Source organism: Triplophysa dalaica, chromosome 11 (assembly GCF_015846415.1).
Source record: "Triplophysa dalaica isolate WHDGS20190420 chromosome 11, ASM1584641v1, whole genome shotgun sequence".
Classification (NCBI taxonomy): Eukaryota; Metazoa; Chordata; class Actinopteri; order Cypriniformes; family Nemacheilidae; genus Triplophysa; species Triplophysa dalaica.
The window spans coordinates 13,150,714-13,163,620 of NC_079552.1; positions in this window are offsets into that span (position 1 = coordinate 13,150,714).

Genomic DNA, 12,907 nt, shown 5'->3' on the forward strand with positions numbered 1-12,907 from the left:
TTTTTTGTTTGGTAAAGGTTCTTTATGGAACCATTTAGACAAAAAAGGTTCTTCTATAGCATCGAATGACCTTTTGAAGCACCTTTTTGTCTAAGAGGGTATATTGCAACTCTTTATATTTACCTGCCAACTGGCAAGAAATGTGTTAGCTAAGCATGCGAAGCACATTGAGTGTTAATGTAGGACCCCGTGTGTGCTCATACCAGATCAAACTTGTCTGTGAAGATCACACACCAGACGTTTTTGTTCAGAACTTCATTATGGTTTGATTTTCCGAACGTCATCCGCTTTAAACTGAATACCATTGTGCCTGGTAATGTGAAAACCCCCTTGAAAACATCTAAGAGTTAAAAGTACCTGAGTTAGGCCTGTTGGCAAACTATGGCTGACAAAAAAAGGATTAGTTCCCTCAAATGAAGCCAAATGGAAACCAACAGGAGCTAGAAGATTCCTGTGGACGCTTTGTGCTTTTCTCTTTCTTTTTGAATGCTCTAAATGTTATAAATTCATCTAAATTATTCGTCAGTATTACTTATATGTTATGTGTTGTTAAAGTGTATATTAGCAAACCATTATATTATCTCCACATGCTAATCTGTGAAATCCTGTTCGAAAATGAGCCAGTTTTAGTACGTTTAGAAGACTTAAACCCAATGTGTTTAATTGATATTAAATCGACGAGCTTGTTTCGTCATAGGAAAGTAGGACGCTAAATCAGATCATTGCATTGTCTCTGTTTATGTAAGAACTCAAAAACAACAGCTCACTGTTGCGGGATTTGGCTTATCCTCCAGGGATATCCGTTACATTCGTTTTAATTTACACCAAGAAAGAGATGGATACAATATCCGCCCTATATTTCAGAAGAGATACCTGAAATTAACTTCTTGAACAGAGATGACGAATATACATCTGAGATTAACACTCCTTACTTGGCCAGAATTATATTGTTTATTATTACCACACTCCCTTTTTCTGAACGCACTGTCCAGTAGTTGTTTGATATCAAGTGAATCATTTCTAGATGAAATCCTTCAATGTAACAGCCTTCTTGTGTGGAGTAAACAGAGAAAGAAATAGAATTAAGTAGGTCACACGATTATGTGCTTTTAAATTGTGTTAAGCCCTCCATTCTATTTCAACAGCTCTTTGTATAAATTATGCTAATTCTATCGGCTATTTTCAACTGATTGGCTTTCAATTCACCATAATTGGAGACACGTTCATTGCGCTGAAATGAAATATGTATCTGTAATACAAAACAGTACATCATTCATACAGGGTCTGCTCATTGTATATTGTATTGGTCGTGGTTTCCTCTCTCAGGAGTGTTGCCATTATTTGGTATGTTCTCTCTCTCTCTGATGTTTCTAAAAGCATGTCAGACTTTTTTACTAATTTGATCAAGAATTAAACTGTTAATGAGCTCTCTGAAGTTTTATGCTTTCCGCTGACAGTGGTTGCCATTTCAAATGGCCATTTTCTCTCTCTCTCTCTCTCTCTCTCTCTCTCTCTCTCTCTCTTTCTCTCTCCCTCTCTCTCTCTCTCTCTCTCTCTCCTTATTTTGCATTATAAAACAGCCATTGGAAGAATGACAAACACCGTTAATCTCTTGCTCGCTGGCAATACATTACAAAAGAGTTAAGATAGGATTCAACTCCAAAAGAGTAAACACTCACAATTCAGCAATTGTCCATTACCTCTAAATGCAGCCAATAACAAGCCTCATTAAATCAACTGTGAAAGTAAGTGACATGAATCAAAATTAATAATCGGCCTCAGACGTATATTAAGTTGCGCTTTTTTTATATTGTTTCTCTGTATGGAACTCACAAACATTTTCATTTTTCTTCCAATTCTAGGGAGAGAATTTGTTTACCACCTTCTTTTTCAGAAAACTGATCAAGAAGCCATTTAATTGCTTGAAGGAATCACTTCCTCACGTCCCTTCTTTTGTTGCCAAGTGTTCTTCACGGACATGAAATATCTCGCCACTTGTTTGTTGTAAGACCTTGTATGGAGTAAATCGGGTCAGATATAATGAAGGGCTTGTTAAAGGCCCCCCAGAAGTCTATCCTGACCACACTTATTTTGATTAGCTCTCAGACAAGCTCAGTTCTCTGAAAAACTCAGTCGGAACTCTAATCCTATAGGTTAAAGCTGGGTTGGGAAATTTAATGAGTAAAATTTAACTTTACTATAACCGCCTGTAAGTTAAAGTGTAACATCGCGTTGTTATGAGAGCTCTTCACCAACATTGTTATCATATCATTATTTCACAAAATCCTCATACGAGCTCCACACTGCCAAACTCAATTGTGTGGGTGACTTGCATCTTGTTGTGAAAGTGTGGATGTCACTCCAGTGAGTGCATGTGAAAGGTGTGTGTTCTGGAAACACACCTGAGTGTGTGTGACAGGCTGGAGCTCCAGAGAGACAGACAGAAGGAACAACAGGTTCAGACATGCCCCTCATCATCTGGCAGGAGACGCAGACACTGCGCTTTTTAAAAATGGATTGTAATTTAATTAACTCTTTCCTCCCCACAGGCTGTTCTGCACAGATGGATCTGGTGCGGCCGTGTGGGTGAGATCAGAAGTAAGGGACTTACTGTTGTTGTTTGATGCTGTTGCCAGGGTTGGACAATGTGAAAGTTGCTATGTGGACTTAAGCGGTGCCGATTATGATGAGCCAGTCCCAGGTGATATCGAGAGACACAAAATGTCCGGTGGGAAATCGGAAAAGATGTGTTAACATTGCTTTAGCAGTCAGTCAAAGTACTGCGAAGGAAAAACAGAAACAGCTGTCATTGTAGTTTAATTCCGGCTGCGCGAAAAATCATTTTAAAGAAGAAAATCTTGGATGTCATAAAATTAGACAGTTTTACAATATATGAAATCAGTGGTCAACTAGAGCAATTTTAGCTGACAGGTTTAATTGTGAAAACACGATTAAAAAAAACAGTTCTGTTTCAATATTCAATATTTTTTTAACTTAATTTGTTAAAGTTAATTTAACACAACTATGTTGCCACAACATGTTTTTTCATGTTTAATCACCAAAACTTTCATGATTTGTGTTAAAAATAAAATTGTTGAAACTTGGCGGAGGATTTCCAGTTCCCAGCATGCTTTGCAAAAGACTGTTTTAGTGCATTTGCGTGAGAGAAATAAGTGTTATTTCATGTGCTTTCAGAAAAAAAGTTCTGTTCGTTTATCTTGAAGAATCAAAGAGTTGAATCTTGTGGTCTTGTGGTTGCCGTTGTTCAGAGAATTTGCTTATGATTTTGCTTATAAGGGACATGTCTTTTGACTTAATGTCCTGAAAAATATAAATTAAACTTTTAATTAACACTAATAAAAAATATTAGAGTTAAGAACTTTCATCAAAATTAGAAATTTTGTTAAAATAAAGATAAATTTGGCAACAAATAATGCTGAGTAAACATAACTGCAATATATGCAATCGATGTACATTTTTTTATGTTAATCCAACTGATTTTTTCAAGTGTAAATTATTTTCATTTTGCATAAATAAATAATATAATAAAAAAATTAATCAAATGTGATTTTGTAATTCTAGTCAGTTTCATGTATTGGTTTTGTAATCTTACATATAAATTAGTTAAGGAACAGTGCTCTTCTTCTAATGTTACTTACAATTAGTATTTTTTAAATGGCACCAATCAATTTAGATAATTCTGTGAAATCCAGTAAAAACACCCTACATTGTAACATATAACAGGGATTATTTTGTACATATCAGACAAACGGGGGCTTTTGACCAGCGCTGCCACAAGTTCAAGGGTCGCAGCTATACTCGATGGGTATTCCCAGTTGAGCGGAGATAATTGGTCCAGTCCCGCTAAGCACAAGTCCAGACTTGAGAGGCATGAACGTGCATACATGACTGCCTCATTGGCTCCGTGGGTGGGCAGAAGGTGGTTAGGCCTTCTGGGGGATCTCATGTCATGTGATTTGAGTTTTTCTAAAGTGAGGAGAAAGTGTATCCCAGAACTGAACTCCACGGGCGCAGGGTCACTTCTGTTCCAGCCAATGGGATGAGGGCTTCAGGTGATGGTTTAGCTGTTTTGACCATACTGTCAGTTTCAGTGTGGCCCTAGAGACTGAGCTCTGTTGTGAGAATGAATTCTCGGCGGTGTCATACTCTGCGGAGCTCGTAATTGCATTTGGAGTTAGCGAGTGAACAGGCAGATTTGAATTGGTGCGTTACATTTTATATTTGCCGTCGGTCCGTCAATCTTTAACACATGCTTAATCACCGAACTACTGAAAAAAGCCTACACTTACCAAGAGTCGAGCGAAGCTACTTCACCTGTATAACACTACGCCAGCTCGCCAATACACCGAGCTCTCAAACCATACACTAAAACATCACTTTGACTGACATAATTGATGTGGGAATTTCCTGATGATCTCTCTCCTTGTATATCCCTTTCTCTTATTCTGTTTTTCTAATGAGATATTTAACAATTTGTCATAAACACCACAATCGTCCCCTCCACCACGGGAATTTCTATTAAAGCCAGTTGAGGGGAGAATCGGCGAATAAATAAAAGGCGTTCTCCCGGGAAATCAAGGAAACATGCAGATACATGTTGAAACTCCAGAGAGGCTCCTCACGGAGACTTGAGTGGGATCTGCCAAATGCTGATGTGATGGAACCGCAGATGCCACACAACAAGAGGAGGGAAAAAAACAGGGGACCCGGGACCCGCAAAAAAATAATGAAGCAATTAGAGAGACAATTATGAGCACCTGTGATGCTGATTGGCACACTCACACTCCATCTGTGTTTTCCCCGTGCTAAAGATGCCTTAATGTTGCTAAGTTAACCTCTAACAAGCCCAGTAATGATTAGGAGTGCCCAAACTTACCAAAGTGACACACACACACATTTCCTCTGTGCTCTGTACACACACCCACAGGAGGTTCACATTAGGAGGAAGAGTTCATCCCACCGAGCAGGATTGCGTCATGTATTATTGAAGCGCTCTCTTGTATAAACACATCTTCAATAAATTGGGGTCTCCATTTTTCCGATTCATTAAGGTTAATGCCGTTTTAATTAGTAGTTGATTTGGAGCCTATTAGATGTAATTTATAAGTCCTCTTTTGGACCTGCGAACAGGGCTGCTCGATAAACGGGCCCAGTTGAATTAGTCACTGTCTGGTACGGACACAGACTCTGCAAGATTCCTCTCGATCTGCCTGTTTATTTACACAAGTGCTTTCAATCACATTAGGGCGGTCTAATGAATAGTGTCTTTCTCTGCGGGATTGCATCAGTGTTCTTGTCAACAACGCCAGTCAAATTTCTTTCTGTCAGATTAAAATGATCCGTAATGGAGTAGAAAGGGTATTTCTGCGTTGACGTTTTTTTGAGATTTCCTGAAACGGAGCTCTCTCTCTCTCTCTAACTCAGACTTCTCTCATGGGCGAGTCTCTTTTTAATAGCTGGTTTTATAAAGGATCAATTATTCAAGAGAAGAGAGTGAGGATATGGCCCTTGGAATTAATAGAGCCGCTGAGCTTTTCAATTGCAGTCGTGATATATGTGCGGCCTTTCGCCTTATTGGGAGAGAGATAAAGCATTTACATCATCATCGTATAACCTCATTTATACATTTTATTGTGCAATGTGTATAGTTATTAGGGATCAGATTAATCAATGTCGTTTAAAGGATTTCTTTACTTATATCTTCTTAGTATTATAATATTTATCTAACCAATGATGCACTGCTGGGCTATTTAAAGCGAGGCGAGGGGAGAATCGGCGAATTCTGTACGTTATCTTTCGAAATGAAAATTCTGCCATCATTTTCTCACCCTGTTGTCATTTTAAACCGGTGTGGTTTTCTCTCCTCTGCAAAACACTAAAGACGGTATTTTGAAAATGGTTGGTAACCAAAAAACGTTGTTCCCCATTGACTTCTATTGTATGGACACAAAACCAATAATGCAAGTCAATGGGACCTAAGGTTCCCAACATTTTTCCAAATATCTTCTTTTGTGTTCTGCAGAAGAAAGAAAGTCATGCAGGTTTTAAATGACAAGAGGACGTGTACACAATGAGAGAATTTTCATTTTGTAGGTGAACTATTCCTTTAAGAGACTTCATTGAAAATCTGGGATCAGAAAAACATTAAAAAATTAGATTTAAAAAAATAAACGTTGTGATATAAATTTCAGACAAATCTGTTGTTAATTCCTCAATTGCAGGTTGTCAATAAAATAATTGAGAGACACATTTCTACAATAAAAAAATATTTTTTTAACAAAAAAATAGGTTGTTTTGAATAATAAGAACAATCTTGGGTCCACATGTTTTTTTATTCTTAATACAACACATTTATGTTGTTGTGGAAATGCATCCCTGACATGACCAACCGTGCCTCAGAATCTGACCCTATAGAATAGATTCTGAACTGCACATAAAGTAGATTCTGTACATCTTTGTTTCGTCTGACTGCACGTATGTTTACTATTGTGAAAGACTGAATGTCAATGACATAACCTGTTGCATCTGTTTCTTTTTTCACGTATAAACAAATTTCTTCAAAAGAGAAGAAACTCATGGTAAGATGGACACAGATGCGGAAACCCGACCTCCTTTCTGTTTTGATGTACTTACTCTTGGAGACACAGATTGAGATGGTAGAAGAAGGTAAAATGTACAAGAGCAGGACAGATACTGTAACATAAGTTCCTTCATGCTGACAGGCAGAGTCACAACATATGGGGAATTCTACCGCGTAGAAGCTCTTTCAACCTGACGTGCTTACTGTATGGCGATGAATTGCTAACATGGTCAATTTGAAGGCCATGTCACGCACAGATGTTTATCTCAAGCAGGGAAACGGTATGACTGGAGAGGAGCGAGAAACAGGTGGAGCACTTATGGTCCACAGGTTCTCTGTGAAAGAGATATTCTCTTTCACTTGCATGTGTGTGTGAATTGCCCCTAGACGTGAATTAAATGGTCCCATCTGTAACCTCATAAGATGCGCCGTTGCTTGCGAGACCTGAGATCGATTTTGTGCACTTATTCTCTGGGAGAAAGACGCAAAAGAAGCTGGTCGGGATCTGTTTTCAGACGGATAATGACGGCGTGAAACAAGGGGGCAACACAGGCCAGCGCTTTCACACATTCTTACATCTTTATATCTACATAACACAAACCATATTTACCATCAGAATCACAGCATGCCGCACACACAGTGGCTTTCAGCCAGCTATCCGTGCACTATTTATAGTATTTGCTGTACAGTATTTACAGACTACTAAACTGCCACTATATATTGAATATATATTGAATAAGAAATTACACAAATTAGTTTTATTTATATACAAATATTTTGTTTTTTGTATTATTTTATACGCACACATTTCTATAAACTCTCATCTTCATTATTTTTATTGTAATGTATGCAAATGTTTTTGTTTGGCTTCATGTGTTTGTAATAAGGCAGGGTCAGTGTGAAGAGGAGAAAGGAGATTGCGGTCTCAATAGTCTTAGATTATCACTTTAACCTCCTCCAGCCACTAGATGGGGTATGATAACCATGAAGAGATTCCCCAGAAACTCTCAACTACTAAGAGATTTACAGCAGTGGTTACAACCGCTCTTGCTTGAGGATCCAGATTATACATTGGGCTTTATGTGGTCACCCAACACTGTACTAGATTTTTATTGTTTGAGGTAAGCAACATTTTGAAATATAAAATTTGCTATTTAAAAATATTTACCTTAAATTTTGAAGCATCAAATTAATTTGATTTACTTGTCTAACATATGGAACAATTGTTGGGCTTAATATAGTATTCATTTTGGCCATATTACAAAGTAAAAGATGAATTTATGCCAAAAAAATGATATTATATTTTTCGAAAGAAAGAAAGAACGGAAGCAGACTAAAAACTAATTTACAGCTGTAGTTAGTGATTTATGGTTCCTTTTCTTCAAATAAATACATTGCACGCAGTACACTGTAATAATGTTTAGGGCAATCTTTACAGATGAAAAATTTCATGGTTGGGGCTGACCAATAAAAGTCAATTGTAATTTACATTAACAACATAATAACAAGTCTTTATTTCTGTCCATGAAATGAAGTGGCATTCAGTTTGACATCAACCAGTGTTTTATGACATGATATGCAGTTCTTCAACAACTCCAAGCAAATAAAACACTTTTTTTACTTGTTTTTGCGATTATACAGTAGATCTATAATATTATGACAGCTGTGGAAGCAGTACTACATGATTCAGTAGAAAAGTTTTATAGAAAAGTATATTATAGTTCAGAGAAAGTCTACATTCTGCTGTTTGAAATACAAATGTGTGCAGACAAAAATACTAAAATGAATAAAAAAACTTATTTTATTATATGTATATATAAGCTATTCTTTTAAAACAACTAAAATAGTTAAAAACTAAGTTGCAAATGAAACAGATTTCTGACCAAAAAATACAAAAGCAGATGTGCAGGAATCAACTTACGTAAAGTTTTTAGTTCCATTTATAAATTTCCAAGCTAGTCAAAATGTCAGCAGGGAAGCTAAGCAAAACACTCACGCCGTGGGTGGACATTCCAGGCTTCATGAATATTAAAATCTTTCCGAACTAATCACGGTCCTTTGGGCTTCATCCGTGTAACCTGATGAAAGTGTGTGTTGGTTATTATAAAAATGGGATACCATATTGTTACTTTCTGTTTTAAATAAAAAGGAAAAATATCAGAATTGATCAATATCAGACTTGTCTGATTCTTTACCATGACACACATAATAATAATATTATTTTGAGACTTAAAACAGAAAACCTGTATAATATTTTTTCAGCTAGTTCTTTGCCATAGATGAATGTATAGACATACTTTATACTATATAAATGATGTAATTTTTATAAAGCAGATTTATATAAAACATATCATACTTATTATCCAGAATAATTTTGTATCGATTGCATCACTGTGTGTGGTAAAAAATGATTTGTATTCATTTTCCAAGTTTGTGTTGTCAAATTTACCTATCGAGGGTCTATGACCAGGAAAACAGATTTAAACCGATTTTATAGCTTTAAAGATCACTAGAAAATGTAAAGCAGGTCCTGACTTAAGTCAAGGAGTACAGAAGAGAGACGAATATTTCTCCACCTGCTCTGTTGTCTGCTTGAGTTCAACAAGGGTTCAGTCCACAATGTTAAGCCGCTTTGAGTTCCTTTTCCTCAGGGCACCCCAGTATATAAACATCAGTCACACACAAATATACTCACACACACATGCAAAGTTCAAGCCATCTGATTGTAAGTGGTCAAATATTTTTCATGTCTTTAGTGGTACAGGAGTGAAAGAATGTTCCCGTGAATAAGTTCAGACGGGTGTTTCTGACCCTCCAGAGACAAAAATCTCAGTCTGATCGGTTGGCCAGTCCTGTTTTACCGAATAAAGGACATAAAACCAAACATTTGTTTCCACCACTTGCTGCAGTTTAAACAAACTGTTTTCGGATGAGATGGTGTGGATATATCTATTGTAAGTGTGGTGTACATCAAGGGGAATAAATTCCCTGCTCAATTGTAACGCTCACCGACCGGCGCCTTCTTCAACCGCCCTCTATTAAAATCCACCGACACCATCCCCATCTCACAGTTGACCTTTCTTCTCAATTTCTCCCTCGCCCAAAATAATAAATGCCTCCTGACTACTTCAGAGAGGTGACCTAACACGTCGTCCTGCAGTAGTGGAATGTCATATCACACCGAAATCGCCCAATCAGCATGCCGGAGCGCAGAACAAACAGAGAAGGTACCCCGACGCAGGCCGAGGATGAGTTCGCACAGGGCCGAAGCTCCTTGGGATGTCAATGTAATAGACTGGCTTATGATGTGTAAATAGCACGCTGCTTTAATGGCGGCCGGTGTCCCGGCTGTGTTAGGCTGAGGCTCTCAGCGATTGAATTTAAATCACAGGGGAGAGGAGATGGAGGTAGAGGGAGGGGAGGCTACGCATCAGCCTTTCCCCGGCTTCCTCTCACGTTCTTGGGCTAATCTCCTTGACCTCCGGGGTGGCAGGAACTGGTGGAGGAGAGGGGCCGTGAAAGCGGGATATGGACTGCGGGCTCACATTTAACATGACATACATTTACTGCAGAGCAATATGGGTAATTTATGGTTTGCATTCTCTATCTGATATGGAGATCTGTGGCAGCATCATTGCCTTCAACAGAGGAAAAAAAACACGGTGTTGTATTTTCTTAGGTTTAAAACATCAAGAATTCAGATGATATTATTTGTATTTAAATGTTAGTATTAAATTGCTAATGAATACTTTTTTGTTAGCATAAATGTTTGAAATGCATATATTACATTTGAATTATATCTAAAATGCTTAAACTTAAAAAAATGTAAGTTGATATTTTACTTTTTATCTCAAAGTAGCTTATCTAAATCTACATCTACAGTAATTTTATTACATGCTTATTCAACTATTTTATATGTTACTTATTAAAATGCTTAAAATTTAAATATTTAATTTCATTAAATTATTTTTTAAAAAACATAAATTGTTTATTTAGTGAAAACCCTTTGCTGCATTTATTCTATAGAAAAAAAGGATACAGAGACAGCTATTAATAAAATAAACTAATACGGTGTGCTCAAGGGACATTCATCGTAAATGTACTTAGCTTTTGCCATAAAAAGCATAAATAAAAAAAATCCATACATTTAGTTCAATGGTAAGAGATTGAAGCAGTTGTGTAAGAAATGTTAAAAAAAGAAATGTGTAACTAAAGAAAAACTAAAAACATTTATTCAGTTCTGATACACGTGTGAGCTGAGAACAACCAGTTTTGAACTTTAAATTTAAATTAAAATCACATATCACAAGATTAATGGAGGGTCAGTTTTTGTAGCACTATGTTTGTCAAATGATCGCCTTTATTAGTACAAATGCTTTTGTTAAAGCTTTTAAATTTACTAAAGCTTTTAATATAAATGATCAACACTTTAAATTAGAGTTCAAACTTTAGAAAAGGATTTGTTTTATAATTAGTTTTTCTATAAAATCTATAAGTGAAACTACATTATTATAGATTATCTTACATAATATAGAAATAAAGAAATAACTACATTTACAAATAAAATAGCTAAAATTTCATAACAACTGGTTTAGAAACTTTTACTCCTGTAAGAGAAGCAAAAAAATCTTCTTGATCATCGGGAATGCAACAATAATTTATTTACATTAAGTATATGGTTAGGCCTACATAAATTACTTTTTTTGTTTTGACTACACATTTCCATTGTTTTATTTAACTGGATAAAGAATTAACTTGCAAATACATTTACTAAACCCAGTTATATCACATATACATTACACAGCTTCCATCAACACCGAGCAGACATATGATAGTGTCCGCTGAGAGACGTAAAAGCAGGAGCTGGAATCCAGCCTCCGTAGAGGTAGTAGCCTTTGATACTCTCTCCGCTTCCTTTTTCATTCTGGCAATAGTGTCGGTTCCCACAGCAATTGACCTTGGAGTCTCTTCAGAACTTTCTCCCCACCCAATTTGCTGGTGCTAAAAGCTTGCCTGGAATCTGGCTGTTGTTTCATTACATCACTAAACTTCGAATCTCCCGAGACTCCTCTTGAAAAGTAACACCTGAGTTTTGGGGCAGCAGTGGCACGGGAAAGGAGGATGGGACTGAAAGAGGCAGGTTGGAGAGGGCAGATAAAGAGAGGAGCGAGAAATAAACAAAGAAGACGAGCAGAAATATAATTTGGCCTCCTGCGTAATCCAGCGTGGGTGGAGACACCTCAGATCGGCCGGTTTGTGTGGTTAGCTTAGCGGGGCTGAGAAAAGTCAGGTTGGCTGCTGTCTCTTTTTGCTCTGATCCGGAGAAGCAATCAGGCCTAGGTCGCTATCTCAGCAGCACGCGTCTGCTGCTAAAAGTGGAAAAAGTCAAGTGTGGAAAGCCATATAGGGTTTTAGATATCCCATGATGCAATGCTGCAAACTAGATTAACATTTTCTGAACTGGTTGAAATATAGTATTTATTAGACAGATTCATTTTAATAGTCAATAAAAATAAGACTTTTTTTCATGAATAATAATTTTGTCATTAAAAATTCTTCTGCAATTAAACTTTATAATGTCAACTATGACTGTACTTCTGTGCTGGTTTAATTTATATATTTTCACAAATTATTAAGAGTACAATATTGAGCGGAAACTGCACTTCAAAATTATAAACACAAGCGCTCATGTGAAACATTCAGGGCATTAGTCTCTCAAATGTGTTTGTGTTCTGTATTTGTACAATAATCTTCAGTGGTGGAATGATATATCGCAGGAAACCTAATTCTTTGATAAACCTTTAAAACAGAGGCAAAGAAAGAAAAGGAAAACACAGAGGAAAAAAGAAAACAAGCGCGATGTCCTCCAGAGGAACTTGCACTGTATGCTAATAACGTGTCTGCAAATCATCCGGACAGACACGCCATCTCCCGCTCCTGATATACTGCTTCCTCTCAGGCCATTCAAAATTCCTGTGACAATTAAATAAACGGTGACTAATACACATTAGTCCTTATTTGCTAATTAAAGTCCTAACATGTTTATCCACTGTTGCTTTTTTGACAAGTCAAACATTTTGAAGAGTAGTTGTGTCCACATGAATTAAAATGTTTACTGTGTTTAAATGACTTACTGCAAAATGACTATCTATGATTTTGACAAAATACATCTTGGAGTCGAGTGCTTGATATTTGCGCAGTAGACACTGGTGAGGAGTGGAAATGAGTAAATGGGTGAGCAAAACTTGATTCTTATAGTTTTACTTGAAAATCATAATTGTAACAAAAAGCTGATAGAGAAAAACA